This window comes from Anabrus simplex, chromosome 2, assembly GCF_040414725.1.
Source record: "Anabrus simplex isolate iqAnaSimp1 chromosome 2, ASM4041472v1, whole genome shotgun sequence".
Classification (NCBI taxonomy): Eukaryota; Metazoa; Arthropoda; class Insecta; order Orthoptera; family Tettigoniidae; genus Anabrus; species Anabrus simplex.
Window position 1 is genome coordinate 309,174,755 of NC_090266.1, and position 19,994 is coordinate 309,194,748.

At 39.7% G+C, this 19,994-nt stretch overlaps 1 protein-coding gene across 3 annotated transcripts in view; it reads left to right on the forward strand.

Moving 5' to 3' along the window:
• Nucleotides 1-4,614: 4,614 nt before the first annotated feature.
• Nucleotides 4,615-19,994, forward strand: part of LOC136864076 (carbohydrate sulfotransferase 11) — a 50,963-nt gene continuing 35,583 nt past the window's right edge. Inside the window, exon 1 of one of the 3 annotated variants that reach the window (XM_067140622.2) lies at nucleotides 4,615-4,729. The gene's annotated coding sequence lies outside the window, so the exon portion shown is untranslated. Of the gene's footprint in view, nucleotides 4,730-5,474; nucleotides 5,686-19,994 lie in introns of those variants that run through there. The other 2 variants (XM_067140621.2, XM_068226154.1) reach the window with 2 other exon arrangements.

Genomic DNA, 19,994 nt, shown 5'->3' on the forward strand with positions numbered 1-19,994 from the left:
TCTTTCGATTTCCTCATCATCCGCTGAACTAGTAGTCATATAGACCTGCACTATTGTGGTGGGCATTGGTTTGGTGTCTATCTTGATGACAATAATTATTTCACTATGCTGGTCGTAGTAGCTTTCCCCCTGTCCTATTTTCTTATTCATTATTAAACCAACTCCCTGTTTGATTTTGTGTTGATAATTCGGTAGTCGCCTGACCAAAAATCATGTTCATCCTGCTAACGCACTTCACCTATACCAACTACATCTAACTTTAGTCTATCCATCTCTCCTTTCAGATTCTCTAACTTACCACAACGATTCAAACTTCTAACATTCCACGCTCCGACTCGCAGAATGTTATTATCAATCTTCCTGATGATCGTCTCCTCTCGTGTAGTCACCACCCGGAGATCCGAATGGGGGACTAGTTTACCTCCGGAATATTTTATCCGGGAGGAAGCCATCATCAGTACATCATTCATACAGAGAGAGCTGCATTTCCTCGGCAGTTAGTTACGGCTATAGGTTCCCGTTGCTTTCAGCCGTGTAGCAGTATCAACAGAGCTAAGCCGTGTTGAGCGTTATTACAACGCCATATCAGTCAATCATCTAGACTGCCGCCCTTGCAACTTCCGAAAGGCTGCTACCCCCCTTTCGATGAACCATTCCTTAGTCTGATCTTTCAACAGATACCCATCCGATATGGTTGCACCTGCGGCTCGGCTATCTGCTTCATTGGGACACGCAAATCTCCTCACCGCGGGAAGGTCACATGGTTCGCAGGGGAGGCCCATGTTCATAGAATCAATCAATCAATACTGATCTGCATTTAGGGCAGTCGCCCAGGTGGCAGATTCCCTATCTGTTGCTTTCCTAGCCTTTTCCGAAATGATTTCAAAGAAATTGGAAATTAATTAACATCTCCCTTGGTAAATTATTCCAATCCCTAACTCCCCTTCCTATAAATGAATATTTGCCCCAGTTTGTCCTCTTGAATTCCAACTTTTTCTTCATATTGTGATCTTTCCTACTTTTATAAACGCCATTCAAACCTATTCGTCTACTAATGTCATTCCACGCCATCTCTCCGCCGACAGCTCGGAACATACCACTTAGTCGAGCAGCTCTTCTTCTTTCTCTCAATTTTTCCCAACCCAAACATTGCAACATTTTTGTAACGCTACTCTTTTGTCGGAAATCACCCAGAACAAATCGAGCTGCTTTTCTTTGAATTTTTTCCAGTTCTTGAATCAGGTAATCCTGGTGAGGGTCCCATACACTGGAACCATACTCTAGTTGGGATCTTACCAGAGACTTATATGCACTCTCCTTTACATCCTTACTACAACCCCTAAACACCCTCATAACCATGTGCAGAGATCGGTACCCTTTATTTACAATCCCATTTATGTGATTACCCCAGTGAAGATCTTTCCTTATATTAACACCTAGATACTTACAATGATCCCCAAAAGGAACTTTCACCCCATCAACGCAGTAATTAAAACTGAGAGGACTTTTCCTATTTGTGAAATTCACAACCTGACTTTTAGCCCCGTTTATCAACATACCATTGCCTGCTGTCCATCTCACAACATTTTCGAGGTCACGTTGCAGTTGCTCACAATCTTGTAACTTATTTATCACTCTATAGAGAATAACATCATCCGCAAAAAGCCTTACCTCCTATTCCACTCCTTTACTCATATCATTTATATATATAAGAAAACATAAAGGTCCGATAACACTGCCCTGAGGAACTCCCCTCTCAACTATTACAGGGTCAGACAAAGCTTCACCTACTCTAACTCTCTGAGATCCATTTTCTAGAAATATAGCAACCCATTCAGTCACTCTTTTGTCTAGTCCAATTGCACTCATTTTTGCCAGTAGTCTCCCATGATCCACCCTATCAAATGCTTTAGACATGTCAATCGCGATACAGTCCATATGACCTCCAGAATCCAAGATATCTGCTATATCTTGCTGGAATCCTACAAGTTGAGCTTCAGTGGAATAACCTTTCCTAAAACCGAATTGCCTTCTATCGAACCAGTTATTAATTTCACAAACATGTCTAATATAATCAGAAAGAATGCCTACCCAAAGCTTACATACAATGCATGTAAAACTTACTGGCCTGTAATTTTCAGCTTTATGTCTATCACCCTTTCCTTTATACACAGGGGCTACTATAGCAACTCTCCATTCATCTGGCATAACTCCTTCGACCAAACAATAATCAAATAAGTACTTTTGATATGGTACTATATTCCAACCCATTGTCTTTAGTATATCCCCAGAAATCTGATCAATTCCAGCCGCTTTTCTAGTTTTCAACTTTTGTATCTTATTGTAAATGTCATTGTTATCATATGTAAATTTTATTACTTCTTTGGCCTTAGTCTCTTGCTCTATCTCGACATTATCCTTGTAACCAACAATCTTTACATACTGCTGACTGAATACTTCTGCCTTTTGAAGATCCTCACATACACACTCCCCTTGTTCATTAATTATTCCTGGAATGTTCTTCTTGGAACCTGTTTCTGCCTTAAAATACCGATACATAACTTTCCATTTTCACCAAAATTTGTATGACTGCCAATTATGCTTGCCATCATGTTATCCTTAGCTGCCTTCTTTGCTAGATTCAATTTTCTAGTAATTTCCTTCAATTTCTCCTTACTTCCACAGCCATTTCTAACTCTATTTCTTTCCAGTCTGCACCTCCTTCTTAGTCTCCTTATTTCTCTATTATAATAAGGTGGGTCTTTACCATTCCTTACCACCCTTAAAGGTACAAACCTGTTTTCGCATTCCTCAACAATTTCTTTAAACCCATCCCAGAGTCTGTTTACATTTTTATTTATCGTTTTCCACCGATCATAGTTACTTTTTAGAAACTGCCTCATACCTGCTTTATCAGCCATATGGTACTGCCTAACAGTCCTACTTTTAAGACCTTCCTTTCTATCTCATTTATTTTTAACTACCACAAAAACAGCTTCATGATCACTAATACCATCTGTTACTTCAGTTTCCCTATAGAGCTCATCTGGTTTTATCAGCACCACATCCAGGATATTTTTCCCTCTGGTTAGTTCCATCACTTTCTGAATCAGCTGTCCTTCCCATATTAACTTATTCGCCATTTGTTGGTCATGCTTCCTGTCGTTCGCATTTCCTTCCCAATTGACATCTGGCAAATTCAGATCTCCCGCTACAATCACATTTCTTTCCATGTCGTTTCCCACATAGCTGACTATCCTATCAAATAATTCCGAATCCGCATCAGTGCTACCCTTTCCCGATCTGTACACTCCAAATATATCAAGTTGCCTATTATCTTTAGAAATGAGCCTTACACCTAGAATTTCATGTGTCTCATCTTTAACTTTTTCGTAGCTTACAAATTCTTCTTTCACTAGAATGAAAACTCCCCCTCCCACCTTTCCTATCCTATCTCTACGATACACACTCCAGTGCCGTGAGAAAATTTCTGCATCCATTATATCATTTTTCAGCCATGTTTCAACTCCTATTACAATATCTGGTAAATATATATCTATTAAATTACTTAATTCTATTCCTTTCTTTACAATACTTCTACAGTTCAACACTAACACTTTTATGTCATCCCTACTTGATTTCCAGTTCCCTGTTCCAGTATCACCGCTCCCTAGGCCATCCCGTTTCCCTTAATGTACCTCCCTATTACCCTTCCAAACAAATTTCCTAACTTATACGTACCACTGCGGTTTAAATGAAGGCCATCTGAGCGCAGATCCCTATCTCCTACCCACCCATTAGGATCTAGAAATTTCACTCCCAGTTTCCCACATACCCACTCCATAGTCTCATTTAAATCCCCAATCACCCTCCAGTCAGTATCCCTCCTACACAGTATTCCACTAATAACAATCTCCGCTTTCTTAAACTTCACCCGTGCTGCATTTACCAGATCCCACACATCTCCAACTATGTTGGTACTTATATCAGCTTGCCTTACGTTGTTGGTACCAACGTGAAACACTACCACCTTCTCCTTCCCCTCCTCCCTCTCTTCTACTTTCCTCAACATCTGCCTCAACCTAATTCCTGGATAACATTCTACCCTGGTTCTCTTTCCTCCACACACTTTCCCCACGTGTCTAACGATAAAATCCCCCATGACCAGAGCCTCAACCCTACCCACCTCATTTGATCCCCTCCCCTCCTGGTCAGCCCTATCTTTCCTGATTGCTGCAGAAGCTACTTCCTCCTCCCTTTTCTCTTTCCCATGACCCTGTTCCACCTGTCTTTTCCTATCCTCTACTTTACATTTCCCTTTCCTACCTTTTCCCTTCCTCCTACTTCTATGCATCTCAGCAACAGTTCCCTGTCCCTAGGCCTATTCAAGACTGCCTACATAAGAATACAAATAAATAAATAAATAAATAAATAAATAAATAAATAAATAAATAAATAAATAAATAAATAAATAAATAAATAAATAAATAAATAAATAAATAAATAAATAAATAAATAAATAATGTGGTTATTGGGTAAAGAGCAGAAGATAAGCCCAATTACAGATCAGAAGCAGAAGAAGAATTTGCCACTGACAGTCGCGCAGACTTCCGGCAACGTTTGGGTGGACTCGGCTGATCGGTCCCGCCCCCTCGCCGCTACCTATTTTGAATTGTGTAAGATTAGCTCGCGCTAGCGCTGCCAGGTACAGCAAGCTTTCTAAATACCGGTAGGCCTACATTTCAATATTAATATACCTATAGTACATGTATACTATCTGTGTATGGTTGCATTCATTTACATTAAATGTGACCGAGCTCGGTAGCTTCAGTCGCCTAAGTGCGGCCAGTATCCAGTATTCGGGAGATAGTTGGTTCGAACCCGACTGTCGGCAGCCCTGAAGATGGTTTTCCGTGCATTCCCATTTTCACACCAAGCAAATGCTGGGGCTTTCTTCCCTGTCCCATCGTCGCAATAAGACCTATCTGTGTCGGTGCGACGTAAAGCCAATAGCATTAAATGTGAGTGGGAAATAAGCATCCCTTGTTGGGATGGACTATTTAAAATCCGAGGGTAGGATGGTTTGATTCAGAGTGTCGGGTGGACCTTCCCCCCCACCCCCACTCCATTCCCTTTTCAAATCCCACTGTGGTTAAAATACCGGTAGACCTGCTGTAATTTCCTGGCCAAGGAGAGGGCGACAACAACAACCGTAATTTTCATCTCCATCCCGCAAGCTCTGCTGGTCACAGCTCACTTTGGCATACACAGAACCGACTTTGGTTGCTGTGTGTTACTGTTAAAACATTATACATCAGCCAGTCTCTTCACGTATGTTTCCGCTATGGTTAACTTCAATTGATTTTGCTATCAGAGAGCATACCTAGGCCTACAGTCGTGTGTACTGTAATGTTCTGAGGTGTGGAAGTACCCTGTCACCATAACCCGCCTGTTTCGAGTTTGGGTTGTGACTGTGGCATGTACAGTTATGTCACTGGTATGTGATGTCTGCGGTTCAATGAAGAACGAGGGCGTATCTTGACACATCTAAAAAGAAAAAGAAAAATATAGGGGTGAATATTGTCCGAGAAACATTTATCGTACCTGTGATGATGTTATGTATTTTGTTCTGTTAAATATCACGTGGATACGGTATTCTAGTTGGTGTTGCCGTGCCTAATTACGGTACGTCAGTTTTTATGGAGTACATGTTACTAAACGTGTTACATGACTTTAAAAGCAAATGATTTGTAAAATTATTCATTTCTAAGCTCGTTTTCTTAAATATATACTGTACTTTCTTGTTTGAGGGACAGTTTGACATTTGACATTTTTATAGGTTCACTGCCATAATGAAAGAAAGGGTTTGTTATTTTGTAATCAGAGTATAATATATAGCATGGTTATATTTAAAACTTTATTTTATTTTGTTTTAAAAAATGCGTGTTACATAAACTGATTGTTTTAGTTAGTATACTTGATGTGAGGTAGGTTAGGGCTTTTGAGGTTATATCTCGACCAGCGCTTATATTTTTCTATTTTACGTGTAATTCCGTAGATAGCTGTATTTTATTGTAAGCTTATACGATTTCAGTACTTGCTGTCCATAGAGATGTAGCTGTAGCTATTGTAATCTAACTAGAAGGCTTGTGTAATGGTGATAGGGTTCTGCTGTCCTGTAAGCTTAATTATTATGTTCTGTTATATATTTCAGTCAAGTGAGATAATCAGTGTGATCACTGATCACCACGATTGTAAGAGTTAGAAAGACTGTCACAGTTTTTATTATTTACAGGCCTAGGCCTATATGGATTAAAAGCAAAAGCAAACAACTTTGCAGGATAGGATTCAGTCATGTGGAAAATACTTTTTCTTATACAAAGACTCTTACCCTTGTATGTGTCACTGTTGCTGTAAGATTCTTGAACACAAAATCTTCAAGCAAATTGTCAGATGTGCTGACATAATCCCACACGATGCTGTCAGAATGCATTTAAGCAACAGTAGGCCTACTGTAATACTTACATTTTTTTGTGTTAAGTTTTATTTTCCTGTCACTATTGAAGATAGCAAAAGTCCATGGTTGGAAATTTTAACCAATGATATACTTGTAATATCATTGTCAAAAACTTGCCATCTAGTGTGTTAGAACTTAATTTAGATTAGGTTTATGTTATGGAAGACATGATTTTAAGAACTGTTTTTGTATGTAGGGAAGGGATGTCCTGATACTTGATTGTTGATAGGAATCATCAAATTGAATCAGGTTGTGAGCATTTCTAATAAGCATAGTTGGCATTATTCTCTTGGAAATAGAGAAATAGGCCTAGAAACAAGGTGCAGCAAAGATAAGGGTAAAACTTTCGCATAGTGGGTGCCAGTTTTCAGTGCTGCTGATATTCGTGAAGAGTGAATATTTAGGAATAATTCTACAGTTGAGTCGTATTTAAGTTCAAATACTGTCTTTACCAAGAATATGCTGTAATGATTGTTAGGCAGTAACGCATGTGAGATGAATTTGTGTGGAATGTCAGACTATTGGCCTGTTTCCAGCGTATGTGCCAAGTGGAGCAAGGCATAAGTTGTTAGACTTTGTGTAGGTGTGTATGTGTTAATTTATTACCATCAATCTACTTATGGCATATATAGGCTTACTAAGTGAAGTGAGGCAAAAAGGGTTCCTTTGTTCAGCAAAGAACTAATCTGCCTATTATCTTACCTATTATGTAAACTTTTTTTAAATACTGGTACATTTATTTTACTAAGGAGTATTTAGTGAATGAAAATTTAATTTACAGTAATACTTTGCATGCAAACTGTTTCATGTATAGAAACACATTATTGCTATTTCTGATAGGCCTACTGAACTCAGTCTGTTTGGTTACATTATGCCATTGAAAATATCTCAACTGGTGTTTGTTCTGGGTAGATCTGACTTTGGCGATGCAAGGATGGGAAAGGGCTAAGATTGGGAAGGTGGCATCAATGGTCTTAATTAATTTACAGCTTCAGCCTTTATCTGGTGTGAAAATGCATAACCATGGTAAACAATCTTCAGGCCTGTCGACTGTGGGATTTGAATCCACCATCGTCCAAATACAAGCTCACAGCAACACGACCGTAACGGCACGGGCGCTTGCTCGGTTTTCTGGACAGTTGTCATTGTAACAACATGGATGTCATGCCATCTTCCCTCTCACTCCGCTGTTCTCTTCTCGGCATGCTGCTGTACGATGGTTTTGCATGGCTGCCAAAATAATGAATGCATCATACACTAACTGCGATATGGACAAACATTACATAATGCCTGCAGGGGAGCCTTGAGATTCCTCCTAATGACCGCTAATATTACTGTTAGCGACAGCTTAGATCCTGGTTCACCGGAAAGCCCTGATAGTGACAAAGTTCGGTTGAATTCAGTTAGGAGCAACCTATGACTTGCGCTACTTGTTGGCAGCCCTGACAGCATTCCATGCTATAGGATGTCTGGGTGTAGGAGTGGAGGCAGCATGTGACATCAGTGGTTACTGTGCCAATTATCTATTTCTATACAGCTTTTCATATTTTTTTGCATTTCTTGGCAGTGTACTATATTCATTCTCAAAATATAAATAATTTAAAAGACTTCAAATTCCTCTTCTCTATACTACACAGGTATTTCTTTATAACTATGAATGGCATGCATGGTATTGAATTCTTTGTCTCAAAATTACCCAATTATGCACTTACAAGACTTAATTAGACTCACCTATTCAACATATGTACTTATAAAATTAATCTACTGTAGATGGCCAAAAAATAGGTTGAAACATGTTTGATCAATGAATACTTGACCCCCCTCATAGATAGAGGAGGAAACTTTGTATTGAATAGAAGGATCTAATAAAGTTTAACAAGTGTATAATTCAGTACTGTCAGTGAGTATATAAAGCTGATATCATGTAGGCCTATTCAAAATTACCCCTTGATTTGGGGAAACTTTGCGACTGGGCCATTTTGAGGATCTATTGTATGAGTAAAATCAATTTATTCTAATGTTACCCCAGACATTTTTACCTTGGGTCATAGGTACATTTAGTAATTTATGACTTACAAGCCTTCATAGCTTATAAAAATAGAAATAGTATGGTTGGTGCTTTCTTAAATTGCACCTTTACCCAAAGGTGTTCAAACCCCACTGTCAGCAGCCCTGAAAATGGTTTTCCGTGGTTTCCCATAGTTTTCCCATTTTCATACCAGGCACATGCTGGAGTTGCAACTTAATTAGGGCCATGGCCACTTCCCTCTCATTCCTAGCCTTTTCCTGTCCCATCGTTGCCATAAGATCTATCTGTGTCGGTGCGACGTAAAGCCAATTGAAAAAAAAAAAAAAGATAAACCTCAAAGGTGTGAGTACAGCCATTCATCAGCGAAGGTAAAAATTCTTCCACCCTATAATTCCAAAGTTTAACTTACTTATTTTTTAAGGTGACCTAATTAACAGCTAACAATCTCATCAAGCAAATACCAGTACTCTTCTCAATGCTCGAAGGTTATTCTCAGATGTTCTGACCACTCATCTGCATAGCATATATTGTGAAGATGCACTACTTTCCTCAATTTTCTTTCATCTATTATTTTGGTGCCATTAATGTTCTGTTTCACACTACTGTAATTCATTTCCATCCCATGCCATGCATGTGTTGCATTATTCTATTTCTGTGGTCTGATGTTCATGAAGTGCTCATATTTTACCAATTAACAGATCAGAACATTCCCTTTCCAGTATGTAAGAAAACGAGCTACACAATAGCCGCAGCTCTGCTGCAGCTCTGCATATTGTTGTAAATATTGTATATTTGTGCTAATTTTGCTTTCCGTCTAAGCTCTCTTTTGTTTTTTTGTTCACTCTTTCATTATGTTTTTTAGCATTTTTTCAACTTATATTATGTAAATTATTCCAACCCCCTTAATTTTTTCACTGAAGATGGCTCAAGCGAGCCGAAACATGTCTGAATTTGTTTGCTCCGTCTAATGACGGAATATATGATGTATTGAATAGGAGGATACCCTCATTTTTCGCCATTGTAAAATAAAAACTTCATGCAGTAAATAAGAAAATGGAAGAGGGAGCAGTGAAAATTCCTAGACAGTGGTGATGACAACAGCAGAGACTATAATTACAGTAACAGTACAAGAGATAAAGTGTATACATTAAGAATTAGAATCTTATAAACTTTACCTTGTATTACATACTGGGGAGTTAAGAGTTCATTGCCTCTGCTGGGGACCCCACTAACCTGCTCTAAATAGTATCTTTACTTTTATAATGAAATGGAGAATATTTTTAAGTAGCCAAGTGGAGGAACATTGCTGCTGACTGAAACTATTCAATAAGGCCTCACTTACTTACCGGTAGATGGATGCAATTACCTATTATAGCTCAACAAGCACTCCTAAAACCAATAATGATAAATTAATATTGACACATATAAACAAAGTCTAACCCATTATGCCTTGCTTCACTTGGCATATTTATATGCAGTAATGAAACCAATGCTGAAAACTCACCTCACGACCTGTCTTTACATCAGCAGTTGGTAGCATTGTCTGGTGACCTCAGTAAACTGCTAAGAACAACAGGGCATCATCCTCCATTTGTTGCAGTGCTCTCTCTCGCAGTTCTAGTTTTGTACAATTACTGAGTTACCGAGGGAGAGAGAAAGGCACGATGAAAATCAGTACAGTATTGATATAGTGGAGAACTTAAAGTACTTAACCTAGGTGTGAATTAATGAAGAATTTATTATGAAATAAGCATGAAGATACAACCTGGGAATGCTTTCTGTTGCACAGTACGGAAGAAAGATATACAAATGTAGGCTAAACAAATAAGTAACGAGCAAATCTTGTAGTTTTTCATGGCTTTTGATACTATGGTCACTCATGAGATCTCCATTTTTTTTTTTCACGTGGAATTCGAACCACGATGATATGACTTTCAATTTTAAAATTCCGCTTGCACTGGCTGGGATTCAAATCACTGTTGCCTTGGTGAGAGGCCAGTGACAATGTCATATGGAAATTACACCCTTTCTAAAGAAATAATGTGCAAGGCATATTAGATACCTTTGAAACAAAAGAAATAAACCTTTGGTGCAACAGCCCATTATTGCCTTGGCCTACCTTGATGACTACTGCCCACCCAGCCAGATGATCCTGCAGATACTGGAGTGCCATGTGGTCAGCTGTATTATTTGTCTTTCTTGACGAGGTCTATTGCCTCTCGTGGCTGACAGCTCCTGAATAGGTCTCACGAGTTTGTGTTCCAGCCCTCAGTCCAAAATTATAATGCCGAGACTGGCTGGGAATCAGTCCCAAGGCCTTCGACTAAGAGATAGGAACGTTAGCCTTTACACAATGGAGGTGGACTATTATTAGGGCCTATATATCGATTGTCTGGTTCAAAAGTAAGATATCTCAAAAAAAGCTATTTCTGAAATTGAAAGTTTATGTGCCTCTGTAAAATCAGACATTCATGGTAGCTTCTTATTCTTTCATCCTTCTGAGCCACTGTAGAAAAATGACACATGACACTACATTTCAAAAAGGTGCAGTTGTGAAAAAATTCAACACTACAATTGTTGACATTTCTATAGTAATATTTTTGGTTTAGTTTGGTTTTGATTAGCGATGTGACTTATTGCAGTACTCAACCACAGAGAGCTTGAATAATTGAAGAGAATGATATAGATGTTGATTCCCATAGGGAGTCTGAAATATTTGTCCCGAATGAGTAAATTTATAATACCAATATAAATGGTCATGGGCATTATAAATTTTCCAGCTAACTCATTCCTGGTTGCCAGCGTTTCGCCCTCGTGTGCTAGGTTGGGCTCATCAGTTGGTACCTAGCACATGTACCGAGACGCTGACTAGTGCATACCGTGTAGGCCATCGCGTAGGCTACTTGGAGCCACCGGTAGTGCCAATGCACTATGAGAGACTTTGTCTCTTCACCAAAAATTGATGCCTGCTTGACTATCAGATGATATAGATGTTGATTCCCATAGGGAATCTGAAATATTTGTCCCGAATGAGTAAATTTATAATACCAATATAAATGGTCCGTTATTGGACATTATCAATTTTCCAGCTAACTCATTGCTGGTTGCCAGCGTTTCGCCCTCGTGTGCTAGGTTGGGCTCATCAGTTGGTACCTAGCACACCTACCAAGACGCTGGCTAGTGCATACCGTGGAGGCCACCGCGTAAGCTACTTGGAGCCACTGGCAGTGCCAATGCACTATGAGAGACTTTGTCTCTTTACCAAAAATTGATGCCTGCTTGGTGTTATTCGGGACGGCAATAATCCGACAAGCGAGAGAGGGTAGCACGCGCTAGCAACTCCGTTAATCGGAGTGAAAGATTGAGTTTCTTATTGTGTGGTTCGCGCGCTGTTAACATCGTTTCTGTGTGTAGTTTCTTTCGAGTTGTAGGCCACGTGTAATTTTTTTTGTGGTTCTTTGCTTTTTCCCCTGTCGAAGTTGTGTGTTAATAATGTATGAGACATATTGATCTATTTTGTATGTGGTAGTTTTGCATCTTTCAGTGCATGTGTGTTCATTCTTAGTTCATAATTTTAATGAGTTGAATGTATTTCAGAGAGTTGTGTTGGCGACATTTTCTGGTATTTTCTCTTCACATTATGGCCACAAAACATAACACACATTAACTCCATGTGTTCAGAGATACCTATAAAATTTTGAATTTTCATGTTACAATTAAACTATTATGCATTTTGTTCCGTGTTTGTTATATTTTCTTGTAACCATTTGTATGTTTTCTCAGTATAAGATTTTAAATTTAATGGTCTATTTGGCTTGTAACTGTAGATATGGATGCCTTTTATGTTGTCCTTTTCTTCGAGACCAAGACGCAATATACACAATGAAATCCAAGAATTAAAAAATCTTCCTATTTTTGATTTCTAAAAGTCGGCAGGTATGCGTCAGTAGGATGGGCATCAGCATTCATTGAGGGGTCATCTTGACAGATCTTCAGTCTTGATGCAGGAAGTGAAAGATAAGAAGGAAGGCAGATAAATATGGCATTTGGTGATTACATCAGTTCACTTAAATCGTCGAAACCATGCTATATACAACTGTCTAAAGTAGTACAAGATTGTAAGTCCCTGCTGAACTCTGACTGTCATTGATTAATTCCACAGCAGCATGACAACTAAGCAAGGGAAGACCAGAGTGTGGGTAGGACTGTTCATCAAAAGTACTATTGCACGCATTACAGTTTTTGTTAGGCTCATAAATGAACGAATGATGTGGGTAGATTTAGCAGTTGGAGGAATTAGGATAAGAATTGTCTTGGGGTATTTATTGAGGGTGAAGTTAACAAGTTTTGTGAAACACTGACAAGGAACCCTCACAAATGCGAGGTCGCAGGTTTGATTTCTAGAAAAGGGCATTTGAAAGTGCTGTAGTAACAGTTGAGACAGAAAACAATATTAGTTGCTAATGATGCACCATGTGCGTAGGAGGGCCACAGGAAATTAGTGTCTAGGTGGTACAGAGATCAACCTTCTGTGGAATGTATGTGTTACACTTCACACAATGGATTTCATCAACATTCACAAAGTGTTCAAAACAAACCTTTGACTTGCACCATGAGCACCAAATGAAAAATGATGCGCCACAGTGATCACAAAAGTTAGTGCCAGGCAGATCAAAGGCGAACATCTTGGGAGTTATAAATCATTCACAATGATTGGCTAGGTATTGACTCTTACACAATGCATAGATAATCATATTGATACAACATAGTGATGAGAACTGATGGAAAATGATGGCATGCAACCTGATTTGAACCATCCTGTGAAACTGCCTATCCTTTATATGGAGTAGATGCAGATGGTGCGTTAGTATGTTTTGTGGACACCAAGAAAACAGACATCCAGAGGTTGAATTTGTCCCGTGGTTACAGGAGGGATTTTTTTTTTTTCCTAACACAGTATGATTTTTATAGGCTGACCAGGATTCTAGCAACAGCAAGTTATTTTTGCCAGCTATGTAGCGTTGGGCACTATGTTCCTGTTTCGGCACACTGTGCCGGTGCACAGTTATGTTCCACTGTTCCGGAACACCGAGTGTCAGTTGTTCCGAAACATTCTCAAGCGAGACCAAGATAGTGACTCGCTATCCCGTCGGCAGCATCACTAGCTGACTGTCGATACCGGCTGTGTGCTGCCATGTGCTGAAGTGTTCCATGTTCTGTCTTCTGTCATATCCTCTTTGTTCTGTGAGTTCTGTTGCACCGGCAACTGGCCTTCGGTACATGCGAATATCATAATGTGTTCTGTTTTGTTTTCAGTTGTTTTGTAAGTGTGTTTTCATTGAAGGCTAGTAATATAACCGGACGAAAGACAATAAACTTTGCATAATGTCTCACCGGAGTCCTGTTTAGGACTTTTTTACTAGAATAAAACTGGACAGAGTGAAATGCATTTTGTCTGCAAAGGGATCTCAACCGGCACAATGTCAAGACATTTCAAACATCCAACAATTTTTAATTTCATGTTCTGTTTGTATAGTTTTATTTTTAATCTCCTGTTCCGTTTGTGTATAGTATTTAATTTTTATCTTCGTATTTTTCTTGTATGGGTAAATTTTTATTTTCGTGTTCCGCTCGTATATTCTGCACGTAAATAGAATACTGATGAATGTTTCTTCAACTGTGTGAGTATATTTTTAATTGGTGAAAATAACATTGTGACATTTGTAAACACATCTACTGCCATTGTAATTGTGACAGGTGTATTTCAGAATGAATGAAAACATTCATATCCTAAGAACAACATTTAGACACAATTTTTTGGGTGCATAGTTCAGAGTTCCGACTGCTTTTTCCCATGCTGTGTAGTTTTATCCTGGGCCTAATTACTCACAGTACAGGCCGATACATTCAACTGCTGAAAATATCCTTGGATTAGTTTCTTGTAAACACCTGTACTGCCATTGTAACCGTGATATGTGCATTTCATATTGACCGAAAAATCTTAACCTGAAAGCAGCCTTTAAACGTGATTATTGAGCGCAAATTTCAGTGTTCCGTCTGTTCTTTCACGTTCCGTGCAGCTTTATGCTGGCCGTAACTACACACAGCACGTCCGGTACAGCAGCACTTTCCCGCTGACACGAAGCATGTCGTGTTGCCTCTACTGCGCAGTTACAGTCCCGTGTGCTGTGTGCCGGCACACTGTACCGAAACACTCCACCTCAAGCTCCTAATGTTCCCGAACAATTGATTGTTCCAGTCTGTCCAACCCTACAGCTATGGGCCAAAAGCAGTGTTCATACCATAGCTGTAGTTCTGGTAAGCCCATTTTCCCACTCTTGCTTGCTGTGACATAAATATTCCCTACTGCCCTTACTAGGTCTCTGACAAGCAGCAGAATCGTTGGAGGCAGGCAACCTCCAACTTCACACAGCACAATAGATAAATTCCCAGCCAATTTGCCATCCAGACTAACAGTAGGCATAATTGTATACAAATGCGTTAGGGCATTGGTGTTCGTTGCTTGTCCTATAACTCTCTTGGTACTGGTAACTGCCAGGGTACCTTTCATATGCATTTCTTCAAATGCCGATTCGTCGGTGTTGAAAACAAATTCTGCACTAAACAGTGGGATAAGGTTGTTTACTTCATCCACAAATGCTTGAGACGATTCTGCAGTTTGCTGTGCATCGTCAAGTTGGCACTTGGTTTGGAATCTCATTATTTTGCGTCGTCCAATTCTGCAGCTCCGTTTGAGGTTTTGCAACCATCCACTACACCCCTTGAAGTCACTATAAACTATGTCCCGTGCAATTTGATGCCCATAGAGAACAGTAGTAGGTCACTATATGCACATCGTGTAACTTGTCTCAAGCGTCCTTGAATCGATGATGAACTACATGCCTGGACATCTATTTCTATACCACCTTTCACCCGTACCGTCATTGGTGCAATCCACACATGCAGTATCCACATAGTCGAGAGTATACGACACTACATATTCCTCTGACTCATCTTGCAAAAACACTAATATGTCATCTGCCACTTCTTTCTCACTCTGCAAAATGTCTTGCGTTCCTTTCTGACGGAATGTCAACATCCGCAACTGGTGCTGTAGATATAAGGCAATGTGTGCTTTGTTTATGGTTCCCATTCCACTGGTTTATATCGATACTACTATCAGTAGAGCACTGTTGTGATGTGCATGTTGACTAAGCTTTTTAACTGCGTCTCATAACCTCACGCTTTGTTCACTTTTGGATACCGTACCTACAGTTCCTCCCCTTCTTACCATTATCAACCAATACTGTGCATGCGGGGTAGACAATAGATGGGGCTTTGAACGCATTCAATACCATTGGCCATTCGCGACCTCACACTTGTGACGGTTCCTTGTTAGTGACCAAGTTTTATGAAGCACTGAGTGACCATTCATAGTCAGGGTCAACAGCAAGGATAAAATAGTGCTAATGGGCAATTTCAGTGCTAGAGTTGGAAATAGAACTGAAGGATATGTGATGGGGAAGATATGGAAGCTAATAGGAATGCGAGCATTTACTTAACTTCTATGATAGTATGAAGTTAGCAGTTATAAATACATTCTTCAAGCGTAAGGCTATTCACTGCTAACACATGTATCGAAGGGCAGTGTGCAAGAAAACTGCTGCACTAACAAATGCCTTTTTGAATTTGGCCCACTCCTCTTCTACATTTTCCATTTCAGTAACTGGGATTTGTTGCTTCAGTCTCTCCTGAAAATCTTCCTGTACATTTTTGTCTTTCAATTTCCATTTTTTAATTTTGCCTTCTCTTATCTCTTTTAGTTTTTCTATTTTTCCCAACTGTAATTTTGTCACCACAACCCTATGGTCCCCATCAAATGTTTCTCCTGGTAAAGCTGTCACATGCATCAACTTCCTACGATTTGTCCTTTCCACCAAAAAGTAGTCAATTACTGATTTTTTCCTTCTGTCATCCCACCCATGTCTCGTAATTTTCCTGCTGTTTTTCTTTCGAAACCATGTATTCCCCACTATAAGTCCATTCCTTTCACAGAAGTCCACTAGTTCCTGTCCTTCACGATTCTTTTTCCTGTATCAATATGGTCCAATGACTTCTTCCTTTCCTTGTCTCTTGTTTCTGACCTGTGCATTCAGATCCCCCATATTAACCACTTCCACACCTGAAATTTCTCTTTCTAATTTCTCCAAGAATCCTTCAATATCTTCTTCCTGGTTCCTGTCTGTGGTGCATACACTTGTATGAAGTCAATCACTTCATTCTGCATCTTTAGTCTAATCTTCATTCTTCTGTCACCCCCACATTCTACCACTTCAACATACTCCTCCAATTGTTTCGAAATGAGTTGTCCCACTCCGTTTATTGCCTCTTGGCCACCACTCCAGTATGTGTATCCTTTCCTCAATTTCTTCCTTCCATTACCTTTCTGTCTCACTTCACTCAGCCCCATCATTTCCACCTTCTCCATGACATCTACTATTTCCTCCATCTTTCCTGTCAGGGTCATAAGATTTACTATTGCTATCATAATGTTGGTTACTGGTGGCCCATTTCTCACAGTTCCCCCAGTACCGTGAGAACTGTGTGTCGCTATAAGCAGAGGACGCCCTAGCCTTTTCCGAGGTTCATTTCCTAGTACCATACCATATATAGGCTATTGTTACGATGGGGTCACCACTCCCAAAGGAAATTTATATATACTGCCAGGTGTTATTTCAGGCCGCTCCACTTGTGTACAGACACCTTCTGTAGCCGCTCCTCTGGAGTACAGATGCTACAAGTTTCCCTCTTCCGCCATCGATGCCATACCGAAGTCCACCTTCTCCGCCACTGATGCCGTTGGGGACTTCACCCATACCCTGGGCTTGGGTCCTCCATATTTGTGACCCCTGGAGAGAGGGTGTCCCAGTATTGTAAAGCTCCCCAGGAACTGGGCTGCCTGTTGGTCCGCGGTTTTATTGAGTATTTCAACCAGCCCCACTGAATTGTATGGTCCCCCTATCCGGCACCCGGGGAGGCGCCCTCTAGGGGTTAGCAGGCTCCCCTGAGGGCTCCTAGTTTCAATGTGGTAGTTAATAATAATAATAATAATAATAATAATAATAATAATAATAATAATAATAATAATAATGAAATAAATTTTATTATAATTCTCATTACATTCATATGAATGTGGATGGAAAACACACTAGATGAAAAAATATTCCTTCCATCAGTGCAGTGATTCCCTGGGATCTACTATGAGTTTATCTGATTTACCTAAAAGAAAGCAATAACAGAGAAGGATTAAAGCAAATAACTTGATGACTTGACTCGGATAACAAGAACAAAAACGTAACAAATAATAAAACTAATTACAAATCAGCTGCACTAACTATAATAAGTGCAACAACAGAAGTAAGCGTAAAAAAAAATAACAATGAAATAATGAACTCGGCAAGACAAACGTTGAGTCACTCAATAATTTCACAACTGTACGCCACTGTTGCTTCTCAAAGAATGAACATGTGCTGGTTGTCACCGAATGCTTAGTCGAGAGGGGAAGTGGAATGCCCGTGCTAAGGATTAGACCATGGTTGTTTGAATTGTTCATTATGTCGTGGTTACTCAAATAATTTTATGTTATTTGTGGCACCATTTTACTTTGATTTCTCCCCATCTCGATCAACCTGTTGTGGCATAAAATGTGGGAAGCATAAAATGTTGCAAACATAAATTTGTAGATTTCAGTACATTGTGAGCATAGGAAATATGAAGGTACCAACAAAGAAATGGCGTAAACGACAGGAAAATGTTGAATACAAGAATGTAAAAATGGCTGCACAGAGTAATGGATTTAACATGGGATATTACTAATATATCTTCTGATTGGACAAGAGCCTAAATTGCACCTTTTTTAAAAAAAAAAGGGAACAGAAAGTATTGCAACTATCAAGATATTTTACTGATCCGTATACCAGGCAAGGTGTTCACTGGCATTTTGGAAGGGATGGTGTGATCAGTGGTTGAGAGTAAGTTGAACACCACGAATGGAAGAGACAGTTATGTTTCATAGATCTAGAGAAGGCATATGACAGAATATCGAGGGGAAACAGTGCTAGTGGTATTGAGGGATTAAGGGTAGAATATTAAAAGCAATCTAAGGCATTTATGTTGACAATTGGGCTATAGTGAGAATTGATGGTAGAATGAGTTCTTGGTTGAAGGTACTTACAGGGGTTAGACAAGGCTGTAATCTTTCACTGGTTCTGATGACCTAGCTGTTAGGCACCTTTAAGCAGCAATCATCATCATCATCATCATCATCATCATCAATCTTTCACTGTTTTTGTTCATAGTTTACATGGAAATGTATAAAGTGGCAGAGAGAAGAATTCATTTAGTGAGGAAATGTAGTTAGCAGTTTGGCCTGTGCCAGTGACTTGGTCTTAATGACTGACTGCTGAAAGCATGCAATCTAATATCTTGCAACTTGAAAATAGGTGCATCATTGAAAATTAGCCTTTCCAAGACTAAAGTGAAGAAAGCTGAGAGAATTACATGCCATGTTGGAAATACAAAACTGGAGCAGGTAGATCATTTAAAGTATTTAGGATGTGTATTCTCCCAGAATGGTAGTACGGTGAGCCGGGCTGAGTGTCTCAGATAGTTGAGGCACTGGCCTTCTGACCCCAACTTGGCAGTTTGATCCTGGCTCAGTCTGGTGGTATTTGAAGGTGCTCAAATATGTAAGCCTCATGTCGGTAGATTTACTGGCACGTAAAAGAACTCCTGTAGGAATACGTTCTGGCGCCTCGACATCTTTGAAAAACGTAAAAGTAGATAGTGGAACGTAATGCAAATAAATTGAGTATAGTGAGACTGAATCAAGGTGCAGCAAAGCTAATGTAGTGAGCTTGGTGTTGCGATCAACAATATCCTGTAAGGAAGACGAAACTATCTCTTTCACCTTCTGTTTTCAGACCAACTTTGCTGTACGCAAGTGAAAGCTGGGTGGACTCAGGATATCTTATTTGTAAGTCAGAAGAAACAGATATGAAAGTAGCAAGAATGATCGCTGGTACAAACAGATTGGGACTATGGCAGGAAGGTATTTGGAATGATGAGATAAAGGCTGTGTTAGGAATAAGCTCTATGCATGAAGCGGTACACATAAATTGGCTTTGGTGGTGGGGTCATGTGAGGTGAATGGAGGAGGATAGGTTTCCTAGAAGAATAATGGACTATCATGGAGGGTAAGAGAAGTGGAGGGAGACAAAGACGATGATGGTTAGACTCGGTTTCTACCCCCGGTGGGTGGGGGACGCAGACGAAGGATACACCCACGGTATCCCCTGTGTGTCGTAAGGGGCGACCAAGGGATGATTATATTAGAACCATGAAACTCCTTGTGATTAGTACCACCACGCGGGGAACACCATGGGTTGC